This window comes from Saccopteryx leptura, chromosome 3 (genome assembly GCF_036850995.1).
Source record: "Saccopteryx leptura isolate mSacLep1 chromosome 3, mSacLep1_pri_phased_curated, whole genome shotgun sequence".
Classification (NCBI taxonomy): domain Eukaryota; kingdom Metazoa; phylum Chordata; class Mammalia; order Chiroptera; family Emballonuridae; genus Saccopteryx; species Saccopteryx leptura.
Genome location: NC_089505.1, coordinates 63,407,057 through 63,419,934, shown reverse-complemented (window position 1 = coordinate 63,419,934; position 12,878 = coordinate 63,407,057).

Below are 12,878 nucleotides of genomic sequence, written 5' to 3'. Positions count from 1 at the left end.
CACCTTTCCACCAAAACAGTAGCTCATTTCCCCCCCCCCTTTTTTTTTTTAAGATTTTATTTATTCATTTTAGAGAGAGAAGCTGAGAGAGAGAAGGGGGGGAGGAGCAGGAAGCATCAACTCCCATACGTGCCTTGACCAGGCAAGCCCGGGGTTTTGAACCAGCAACCTCAGCGTTCCAGGTCAACGCTTTTACCTATTGCGCCACCGCAGGTCAGGGTCATTTCCCTTCTTGATTTTTGTTCACAAACTTTTCAGGGCCTAAAATTATTTTATGTAATAGATCACATTATTATGTTATGTCACACTATTGGCTAGGTAAAATTTGGGCTCTGGGTTTAAATCTCATTTCAGCATTTATTGGCTGTGCAGGCGTTGGGCAAGTAATTTACCCCCTCTTCGTTTTCCTTATCTGTAAAATGGAGATACTCAAAGGCTGTGAGGATTGAATAAGTTAATAAATGGATAGGAAGCACTTAGAAAATATTAGTTACTGATTATATGATAAATTATTGATTCTCTCCCCCCCCCCCCCCCACTGAAGGTCAGCACTAGAACAGAGCTGGAGCAAAGTAGGTGCTTCACAAATACCTCTTGAGTGACTGGCTGACTCATTCAAGTCCTAGAAACGTAAATTTGCCAAAAAGCTGGGCTCACAGGTTCTATCATAGAATTTGGTTTAACGCAAGCTTTTCCGAACCTCTGCCTTACCCCGGTCTCTGCCCTACAGAATGTATACAGCAGAGGGCGCTGCTGCCCCGTGGACCAGGCCGCAGACTATCGAGCAGCTCCGCACCTGTTCTCCAAATCCCAGTGCACATGCTCCCTAATCCGGGAAGCTTTCTCTGACCCCTCACAGGCTGCATGAGACATCCTTCCAGGCTCCTGCAGCTTCCTGGGCTCCCACATCCCAGCCCTACCCACTGTGAGTTATAGTGTCTCCAGTGCTACCCAACACAACAGAACACAGAGAAGGCACTCGGGAGAGTGAGTGTTGATGGAATGATATAAAATAAAACTCAACTTTAAGCTCTAACTTTTCCAGATTATTTTTAGGGAACAGGGTAGAAGGAGGCAGCTGAGTCCCCCACCCTCAACTCTTTTTTCCACCCCCAACTTTTTTAGCCTTAGGATACTGGATAGTGGTTTGACATCTGCCACACGCTTATTAGGGGGCAGTACAAAATTGGAGCCAGGCAGCCCAGATGCAAATCCCTGCTTACCATTTGCTAGCTGTGTGACCCCTGAGCCAGGAATTAACCTCTCTGGGCCTCAAGTTCCTGGTCTGAGGACTCACAAGGGTAACCTAGTCAGTGAGGTTGTCTTGGGGACTAATGAGTAATCCTTAGCATGGAGTAGCCCATGGAAAACACTATGCATGTAGGTGTGGGCCTGTGGAGAGGGGGAATTGGAGCCAGGTAGAGCTGAGTTCAAATCCTACTGTTGCCACTCAGTAGGATTTTAACTGAGTGGCAACAGTAAACACCTATTTTTTTGTCTATAATACTGGGAACCTATCTTTTCATTTATAAAACTGAGATGATCACACTCATTATATAGCATAATGGTGAATAGTAAGTGAGAAAAAAGACTGAAAGGAGAACATGATTTGTGTGTGTGTGTGTGTGTGTGTGTGTGTGTGACAGAGAGAGGGACAGACAGACAGGAAGGGAAAGAGATGAGAAGCATCAATTCTCTGTTGGGGCACCCTAGTTGTTCATTGATTGCTTTCTCATATGTGCCTTGGCCAGGGGGCTACAGCAGACCAAGTGACCCCTTGCTCAAGCCAGCAACCCTGGGCTCAAGCTGGTGAGTCTTGCTCAAACCAGATGAGCCTGCGCTCAAGCCCACGGCCTCTGGGTTTCGAACCTGGGTCCTCTGAGTCCCAGTCCGACGCCCTATCCACTGCACCACTGCCTGGTCAGGCAGGTTGACTAAGGTGACCATTTCTTTTTTTTTTTTTTGTATTTTTATATTTTTTCAAAGTTGGAAACAGGGAGGCAGTCAGACAGACTCTTGCATGCGCCCATCCGGGATCCACCCAGCATGCCCACCAGGGGGCGATGCTCTGCCGCAATCAGAGCCATTCTAGCGCCTGAGGCAGAGGCCACAGAGCTATCCTCAGCGCCTGGGCAAACTTTGCTCCAATGGAGCCTTGGCTGCAGGAGGGGAAGAGAGAGAGAGAGAGAGGAAGGAGAGGGGGAGGGGTGGAGAAGCAGATGGGTGCTTCTCCTGTGTGCCCTGGCTGGGAATGGAACCCGGGACTCCCGCAGGCCAGGCCGACGCTCTACCACTGAGCCAATAGGCCAGGGCCGGTGACTATTTCTTTATGTTGGCCCTGTTTGTGCCAAGCCTTAAAAAAAAATTTTTTTTTTAATTTATCTTATTGACTTTAGAGAAAGAGGAAGGTAGAGAGAGGGAGAGAGAAACATCAATCTGTTGTTCCACTTATTTATGCACTCACTGGTTGATTCTTGGATGTGCCCTGACTGGGGATCAAACCTGCAACATAGGAATCAGGGCAATGCTCTAACCAACTGAACTACTCAGCCAGGGTGTGCCAAGCACTTTTGCACACCAACGAGGGCTGAAGTGTCGAGTTCTTACTCAGGATGGGCCCTATGCCAAGTCTTGTAAATTAACTTTATTAATCCTCACATCAACCTGGTAAGGTGCTATGATTATCCCCATAACACAGGAGAAGAAGATGAGACACAGAGAGGTCAAGTGACTTGTCCAAGATCACACAGCTAAGGAGTAGCAGAGACCCCTGAATCCATATAACCAACCCCTGAGGGAAGCACAATTATTGGCTCCATATAAAGAGGGAGAAACTGAGGCTCAGAAAGGAGAAGTCCCTTGCCCAAGACCACAGCCACGTAGCCTCTCAATAAGACCCTCATCTTATCACTTAAGGCCTCAGTTTGCCATGTCAGAAAAATGGGTGAAGCGTTCTCCCTCCTGGCGGCATACCAGTGCCTTCCTCCCCCTCATTCTTCCTCGCTCTTAGGCTCTGTTGCCTTTCCTTTTCTCTCTCCTAAGCTCCAAGGGCCCTTCTTTTGCCTCTGTGACTTATTTGCTGGATCCATTTCTTTTACCTTTCACTTATTCTACCTTGGGACTTTCTAAATAAACTTTCTCTTATAGTTAGTAAAAAACAAAAAGAATGGGTGAGGAATTTTTTGTTTTTTCTTCTTGGCCACAGTTTGTTTTTTTTGTGTGTGTATATTTCTGAAGTTGGAAGCGGGGAGGCAGTCAGACAGACTCCTGCATGCGCCCGACCGGGATCCACCCGGCATGCCCACCAGGGGGCGATGCTTGCCCATCTGGGTCGTCGCTCTGTTGCCACCAGAGCCATTCCAGCGCCCAAGGCAGAGGCCATGGAGCCATCCTCAGTGCCGGGGTCATCCCTGCTCCAATGGAGCCTTGGCTACGGGAGGGGAAGAGAGAGACAGAGAGGAAGGAGAGGGGGAGGGGTGGAGAAGCAGATGGGCGCTTCTCCTGTGTGCCCTGGCCGGGGATCAAACCCTGGACTCCCACAAGCCAGGCCGACGTTCTACCACTGAGCCAACCAGCCAGGGCTTGGCCACAGTTTTTTTTTTGTTTGTTTGTTTTTTGTATTTTTCCGAAGCTGGAAACGGGGAGAGACAGTCAGACAGACTCCCGCATGCGCCCGACCGGGATCCACCCGGCACGCCCACCAGGGGTGATGCTCTGCCCACCAGGGGGCGATGCTCTGCCCCTCCGGAGCGTCGCTCTGTTGCGACCAGAGCCACTCTAGCGCCTGGGGCAGAGGCCAAGGAGCCATCCCCAGCACCCGGGCCATCTTTGCTCCAATGGAGCCTCGCTGCGGGAGGGGAAGAGAGAGACAGAGAGGAAGGAGAGGGGGAGGGGTGGAGAAGCAGATGGGCGCTTCTCCTGTGTGCCTTGGCCGGGAATCGAACCTGGGACTTCTGCACACCAGGCCGACGCTCTACCACTGAGCCAACCGGCCAGGGCCTGGCCACAGTTTTTAAAAAGTTTCCATGTGACCTGTGGTGGTGCAGTGGATAAAGTGTTGACCTTCTGAAATGCTGAGGTTGCCGGTTCAAAACCCCAGGCTTGCCCACCTCATGAAAAGCAACTATGAGTTGATACTTCCTATTTTTTACTCCTGCCTGTCACTCTATCCTCTGTCTAAAATCAATAAATAAAATCTTAAAAAAAAAGAACTCCCGCTCATTTATTTATTTTTAGTGAGAGAGAGACAGAGACTGACTAGAAAGGAGAAAAATAAGCATCAACCCATAGTTGTGACACTTTTTTTTTTTTTTTTTTGGTATTTTTCTGAAGCCAGAAATGGGGAGGCAGTCCAACAGACTCCCACATGCGCCCGACCGAGATCCACCCGGCACGCCCACCCGGGGGCGATGCTCTGCCCATCCGGGGCGTAGCTCTGTTGCGACCAGAGCCAGTCTAGCGCCTGAGGCAGAGGCCACAGAACCATCCTCAGCACCTGGGTAAACTTTGCTCCAATGGAGCCTTGGCTGCGGGAGGGGAAGAGAGAGACAGAGAGGAAGGAGAGGGGAGGGGTGGAGAAGCAGATGGGCGCTTCTCCTGTGTGCCCTGGCCAGGAATCGAACCTGGGACTCCTGCACGCCAGGCCGACGCTCTACCACTGAGCCAACTGGCCAGGGCCAGTTGTGACACTCTTATTTGTTCATTGATTGCTTCTCATATGTGCCTTGACTGGGGGGATCCAGCCAAAGCAGGGATTCTTTGCTCAAGTTAGTAACTTTGGGCTTTAAGCCAGCGACCATGGGGTCTCCAACCTAGGTCCTCAGCATACCAGGTCAACACTCTTATCCACTGTATCACCGCCTGGCCAGGCAAAAATTTACATAGTCATGCACTGTCAGAAAAAATATTCACAGAGAACAAAATGCTATAGAGTGAAGAGTCTTTGTCTCCCTCTGTCCCCAGACATCCTTCCCGGAAGCAGACACATTACCGGTTCCTAATATCCTTGCAGAGATCGTCTGTGGGTATGAATTGCATGTGGATGTATGAGCATGAGTGCCCATTGAAGAAAAGTACAAATGTAAACAATCTTACCCATAGAGATAGACCAGGCGTCCCCAAACTATAGCCCGCGGGCCACATGCGGCCCCCTGAGGCCATTTCGGAAGGGGCACCTCTTTCCTTGGTGGTCAGTGAGAGGAGCATAGTTCCCACTGAAATACTGGTCAGTTTGTTGATTTAAATTTACTTGTTCTTTATTTTAAATATTGTATTTGTTCCCATTTTGTTTTTTTACTTTAAAATAAGATATGTGCAGTGTGCATAGGGATTTGTTCATAGTTTTTTCTATAGTCCGGCCCTCCAACGGTCTGAGGGACAGTGAACTGGCCCCCTGTGTAAAAAGTTTGGGGACCCTGAGATAGACTGATTGACAGCTTTGACTTTGGGTGTGGTCATATGACTTGCTTTGGACAATGACAGCAGAGGGGCACAAGTAACAGGCCAGTTCTGAGCTTAGACCTTAGGAGGCTTTGAACATTTCCTTTTGTGTCTGGGCCTGAGACAGGGTTTTTTCTGCGCTGCTGCTCTGCTCCTGCTTTGGCCCACGCCCCACACCATCTGCATATTGTTAAAAGATAAACAGAGGCAAACTTAAATTTTTAAGAGTTTATTTGAGCAAAAACAGGTCCAAATCGGGCAGCATCCAATCTAGCTGATAGAAAGGAGCTCCGAGAAGCCACACAAAAAAACGAAAGACTGATAGGCAGAGGGAAAGGGAACAAACAAGTTATCCTTGGCAGAAAAGCAGCTTGGTTATTGCAAAGTCATTTTCCTTTAGGAGACGGCAGGAGTCTGTCAGGCGATGACCTAACTAGTGCTGATTGGGCGATTCCTGATTGACTGGTTTAAGATTCCATTTCTGGGAGAGCCAAAACTGTCATTAAGTTAAGTCTTGGTGATATGAGGCTCAGTTAGCATAAGTCCATTTGGGGCCAGTTGTCTTGTTTTAACAGTATGAAACAGAGCTTCCCAGCTGGGCTCGTCCTATATCACCCATTCTCAGCCAGCCCAAATGCATTTAGAACTACTGCATTTTGTGTGCTCGCCCTCCACGACCATGCCACGCCTCTCCCTCTTCTTCCCCCACAGGTGTGCATCTCCTGAGCTCTAAGAGCCCATGAGACTTGCAGCAGGGGGCAAGGGGCAAGGGGCAGCAGCAGCTCACCCAGGGCTAACCCCCAGAACTTGTTTCCAAGGCCCCCTTTTCTCTCACTCTCCAGGAGGCAGAGCGGCACCGCCTATGCTCTCTCTTGTTGCTTTTTCCTTTTTTTTTTGAAAGAATTCTTTTTAATTTTTATTTATTTTTTATTTATTCATTTTTAGAGAGGAGAGAGAGAGGGAGAGAGACGGGGGGAGGAGCTGGAAGCATCAACTCCCATATGTGCCTTGACCAGGCAAGCCCAGGGTTTTGAACCGGCGACCTCAGCATTTCCAGGTCGATGCTTTATCCACTGCACCACCACAGGTCAGGCATCTTTTTCTATCCTAAGTCCTTCTTTGTTTCACTGTCCCCAGCTTTAAAAATATACTCTCAAAATAAAGTTTAAACAATGTTGCATTTTGTATTGATTGATTTTTTTTATTTTTTAGAGAGACAGAGAGAGGAAAGGAGAGAAAGAGAGAGAAGCGTTCATTTGTTGTTCCACTTATTAATGCATTCAGTGTTTGTTTCCCGTATGTGCCCTGACTGGGGATCGAACCCACACGTTGGTGTATCAGGACGATGCTCTAACCGACTGACCTACCCGGCCAAGGCCAAAGCTACTGCATATTAAGGTGATGCGTTTCACAGCATTTTTGTGGCAGTAGTGTTATATTTGTTTATTTCCCACTTAGCAATATGTCTTGGTGCTATGGTCTAAATATTTTTGTCCCCCAAAATCCACAAACTGAAATCTTAACTCCCAAAGGTGATGGATGGTATTAGGAGGCGGGGCCTGTGGGAGGTGATTAGGTCATAGTGGTAGAGCCCTGATGAGTGTGATTAGTGCCCTTATAAAAGGGAACTCAGAGAGCTCCCTTATCCCTCCTGTCACATGAGGATACAAGAAGTCTTCAGTGCAGAAGAGGGCCCAAGCCTGGCTGTGCTGGTGCCCTGATCTTGGACTTCCAGGATCCAGAACTGAAAGCAACATTTTCTATTTTTTATAAGCCACTCTGTCTGTGTATAGCAGCCCCAGCCCCAAAGAACTAAGACACTTGGCAATTATTCCAAAGTACTACATAGAGATTAGTTTTACTTTTCTTTCTTTCTTTCTTTCTTTTTTTCTTTTTTTTTTTTTTTTTTTTAGAGAGAGAGAGGGACAGACAGACAGGAAGGGAGAGAGATGAGAAACATCAACTCATAGTTGTTCAGTGATTGCTTTCTGATATGTGCCTGGTCTGGGGGCTACAGCCAAGCCAGTGACCCCTTGCTCAAGCCAGCGCCCTTAGGCTTCAAGCCAGCAACCATGGGGTCATGCAATGATCCCACACTCGAGCTGGTGACCCTGCACTCAAGCTGGTGAGCCTGTGCTCAAGTCAGCGTCCTCAGGGTTTCAAACTTAGGTACTCAGCGTACTCAGCATCTCAGGCTAAGGCTCTGTCCACTGTATCACTGCCTGGTCAGGCTAGTTTTATTCTTTTTAACAGCTGCATATTATTCCCTTTAGGAGATGTCTCATCTTTTTTCTTTTTAAATTTTATTTATTGATTTTGCAGAGAGAGGAGAGAAAGAAATGGGAAGCGAGAAGTATCAACTGATAGTTGCTTTATTTTAGTTGTTCATTGGTTGATTGCTTGTCATATGTGCCTTGACTGGACAAGCCTAGGGTTTCAAACAGGTGACCTCAGCATTCTAGGCTGAAGCTCTATCCACTGCACCACCACAGGGCAAGCATGTCTCATCTTTTATTCATTATAAAAAGATTTTTAAGGCCCTGGCCGGTTGGCTCAGTGGTAGAGTGTCGGCCTGGCGTGCAGGAGTCCTGGGTTTGATTCCCGGCCAGGTCACACAGGAGAAGTGCCCATCTGCTTCTCCACCCCTCCCCCTCTCATTCCTGTCTGTCTTTCTCTTCCCCTCCCGCAGCCAAGGCTCCATTGGAGCAAAGTTGGCCCAGGCGCTGAGGATGGCTCTGTGGCCTCTGCCTCAGGCGCTAGAATGGCTCTGGTTGCAACAGAGTGACCCCCCAGATGGGCAGAGCATCGCCCCCTGGTGGGCATGCCAGGTGGATCCCGGTCGGGCACATGCGGAGTCTGTCTGACTGCCTCCCTGTTTCCAACTTCAGAAAAATACAAAAAAAAAAAAAAAGATTTTTAAAACATCATTAATAAGACAAAGAAGAGCCTAGCGTGCGGAGGACCCGGGTTCGATTCCTGGCCAGGGCACACAGGAGAAGTGCCCATTTGCTTCTCCACCCCTCCCCCTCTCCTTCCTCTCTGTCTCTCTCTTCCCCTCCCGCAGCCAAGGCTCCATGGGAGCAAAGATGGCCCAGGCGCTGGGGATGGCTCTGTGGCCTCTGCCTCAGGCGCTAGAGTGGCTCTGGTCACAACATGGCAATGCCCAGGATGGGCAGAACATCGCCTCCTGGTGGGCAGAGCATCACCCCTGGTGGGCGTGCCGGGTGGATCCCGGTCGGGCGCATGCGGGAGTCTGTCTGACTGTCTCACCCTGTTTCTAGCTTCAGAAAAATGCAAAATAATAATAATAATAATAATAATAAATAAATAAATAAGACAAAGAAGAAATTATAACAGACCAATAATCAAACTAATACATAACAAAACCTGCTAAACAGTCTATTTCTGCATGTGCCAATATGAATGAATCTCAAGAGACAGAATGTTGATCAAAAGAAATCAGACCAAAGATAGGGCATCCTGTATGATTCTATTTATACAAAGTTCAATAACAAAGCTAATATATGGTGTAAAAAGCAGGATAGTGGCTCCTTTGGAAAAAGAGATAGCTCCTTTGGAAATTGACTAGCAGGCAGTATGAGAGAGTTTTTTGGGGTGCTAGAAATATCCTCTAGCTTGGTCTTGGTGATTATTACTCAGATGTATATGTATATATATAAAAGTTCCTTGATCTTAAGATCAGGGCACTTTGGTGAATAATTATACATCAATAAAAAAGTAATTTTAGCCTGACCAGTGGATAGAGCATCAGACTGTGATGCAGAAGACCCAGGTTTGAGACCTTGAGGTCCCCAGCTTGAGCGTGGGCTCATCTGGTTTGAGCAAAGCTCACCAGCTTGGACCCAAGGTCGCTAGCTTGAGCAAGGGGTTACTCGGTCTGCTGAAGGCCCACAGTCAAGGCACATATGAGAAAGCAATCAATGAACAACTAAGGTGTTGCAACAAAAAATTGATGATTGATGCTTCTCATCTCTCTCCATTCCTGTCTGTCTGTCCCTCTCTCTGACTCTCTCTGTCTCTGTAAAAAAAAAAAAAAAAGAAACTAAAATATGAATAAATGTGACCACCCATTCACTTCACATATAACATTTTCAATGTAAATAATAGATTTGAAACAATAGAATGGAAAAACAACCAGAAAAACAAAATATAACCAAAAAAACCACAAACTGCCTGGGCTTGCCTGGTCAAGGCACATATGGGAGTTGATGCTTCCTGCTCCTCCCCCTGTTCTCTCTATCTCTTTCCTCTCTCTCTAATAAAAATGAATAAATAAAAAATCTAAAAAAGTAAATAAATAAAAAAATTAAAAAATATATATATATAAAAAAACCCCACAAACTGAAATGCAACAAAAGCAGCACCTAGAGGACAATGTATAACTAAATTGATAAAGATCAATTTGGAGGAACTGGGCAGGGCAGAAAGGAAGTCATGAAAGACTATCTTATTTGCCTGTCTCTCCACACCTCCCCACCACATGGGCCTGAGAGCCAGTTAGTTACAGGGCTGCAGCAGGCTGGGCCTTGCTCTCCAAGAACAAGGAGTGAGTAGGTCCTTAACTCTCTGGCTCTGGGGCTGGCTTTGATTTACAACTTGTCTTACCTGAATCAGTTGGCATTATAGACTACCAGCATTGGGAGAGGAATTTTGGAGGTGGGTGAATAGAGCATTCTGGTGGGCCATGGGGGTGGAGTGCTGCCTCCTAGAGTCTCCCCTGAATGTGGCACCACATCCTTAGGGAAGTAATAGGGACAGTGGAGGTGGTAGGAAACTGAGAGTTTTGGAGCAGGGTTGCTCTGCAATGCCAGGGCCATGAGGGTGAAGGGAAATGTGCAGGCTTTGATAATCCAGAATACTGGCTGTGAACTTGAGCAACTCCCCTGCTATTTTTCAACCTCAGTGTCCATTTCTGTAAATGCGGCTTTAGCATGAAGAGGTAGGATCAGGAAGTGATTGTGAATACAAGCTCAGGGACTCACCATCTGGTCCAGCCTGGTTGTGCTACTTCTCAGCTGTGTGACTTTGGGCAAATGACTTGCCTTCTCTGGGCTTCACTCTCTTGATTTGTGAAATCTGCAGTACTCACTTCATAGGACGGTTGGCGAATTACATTGACAAATGTGCATAAAGTGATTGGAACCTGAAGCTAGACTGCTAGGGTGAAAAGGGGGGCATGGAGAAGTAGGTACACATTACTAGGGCCTGAAGACCTGGAAAGAAACTCTGGGTTGACAATAGTGTCTGACCATGACGAGAGGCCTAGAAATTATTTTCATCAAAGTCTGAACCTACTATCCACAGTCTTGTGTCAGTTTGACTCCCAGCTCTGCTCCTTCCCAGCTGTGTGACCTTGGGAAAATCAGTTAACCTCTCTGAGTCTTGTAAGAAAACTGTTACTGAAGAGGATTTTGGGACACAAAGTTGCTAATGTTTTTGGCTTCTCCAAAGAAAGTCATCATAGGGTGGGGAACTCCTCAAACATAGAAAGGACTTCTGATGCTGTGTGGCCAAAAAGAATGTCAAATGTCTACATAAGAGATTATTAGGGGTCCAGGGGATCACACACCTACTAGTTGTGTGATCTGGCTGGATCCTGTTTCTGCCATGCTCACAATCCTCAGTGGTTCCTGTCTGTCTCACAGAGGGATGAAAACTCCCCCACGACCCCTAGGGCTCCGCATCTGCTCCTGTCCCCTCTGCAGCTCCAGTTCTTCTTCCTATGCTTCCCTCTGCCCCATCTGCTCCGGCCCTGTAACCCCCTCCCTGTCTCTCAAATATGCTAAACTACTCCCACCTCAGGGCCCTTGCACCTGCTGTTTCCCTTCCAGATTTCCCACATGGCTGCCCCCTTCCTCCCCCTCAGGTCTCTGCAGTGTCACCTCCCCAGAGAGGCCCAGTCTCACCCCTCCTGCTATGCCATCACTCATCCTTCACCCTCTTATATTTTTTTTCAAAGTCCTGTCACCCCTGACATGAGTACATGTATTTACTTGTTCACTGTCACTAAAATGTTGTCTCCATGAGGGCAGGGCTGTTTTCTGCTGTGTCCCCAGTAAGTGCTCAATAAATGCTAAAATGATAAATGCATAATGATTCTAGACCAACCAGTTCTTTTTAGTCCTCTGGGCCTCAGTTTCCCTAACCTTGGAGGACTCCTTTGCCAATCTGACCTTGCTGGGGAGGGACAGGTGGTGGAGAGATCAGGATCTGGGCCGTAAGAAAAAATTTTCTAAGCACCCCCTCCCCATCATGAATATGAGGAGAGGCAGAGAGAACCTCTTTCCCTAGTTCAGTTCCCACCTGACTGGGAAGAAGTGGGGGAGAACCGGAAGAAGGTGGAACCCTGGAAGGAACAGGATGTTCCCTTCTTCTTTGCCATCTTGGGTGCTGCCTGCACCCGCTCCCCCTCCACTGCTCTGACCTGCCAAGGAAGCAGCTCCCGCCCCCCCCTTCCACAGACACCCCTCCTCAGTCCTTGAGGTTCAGTTGAGATACCAAGAGCTTCTGCTCCGCCCAGATCTTTGGAGAGTGGGGCTCAGGAGCTCTGACCCTAGTCGCTGCCCTTCCCCTGGCTGCCCTTGTAAGGAGGCAAGGCCCCAGCGACACTGGAGACGCCTGGTTATAATTAACCCGGACACGTGGCGACCCCACCCCCTAACACCTGCCCGCCCCTGGGTCTGGGCCTTGCAGAGGAGGCAAGTAAATGCGTTCTAAAAATACACTCCCGTCCTGAGAGAGTCCATCCCAGTCCCCTCCACAGCGGAAATCTCCCCGCGTCACTGTCACCAAGCAGGCCAAAGTGGGGAGGGTGACCACAGCCTCCAACCCTGGCCTTGAGTTTGAATCTCAATTCAGCACAGCCTCAGTTTCCACCTGCCCTCCAAACCCCTCCCCCCTCCTTCGCCATGTCCCCCCCTCCCCAAAGAGAAAAGGACATCTCAGTGCGGACTTCGGACTTCCGAGGGCTGCCCTAAGTTCCAACTCCTTCTTTGGTCATATGCTCCCTATAGCTGGGTGACAGCGGGCACGTCACACAGCCTTTCTGAACCTGTTCCTCTTCTGGAAAACTGGCTACCTGGTGCTCCTGTGGCCACTGCAAAGCCTCCCCGGGGGCAGGGCTCAGGACTTGCCAGTTTGCCCAGGTCAAGGCCACTGGGGGCTGAGGGGAACCCTGGGCACAGGAGGGGGTGGTGTCCTTTCAGAGGGCCAGGGGAGGGTGGCTTCTTCTACGTGCCTGAGACAGTTTCTGCGACTGTCCTGTGTCCCTGGCGGGGGGCCAGCTGTTCCCGCCAGCCATACTCAGCACTTGGTCAGGGAATCAGCTTGGTGGGCAGCCCTTAGAAGGCTGTGGGGCTGGGCACAAGGCCTGCCTGGGTCCAGGGTGGGCACGCTGCCCGGGCAGTGAGCTGAAAGGC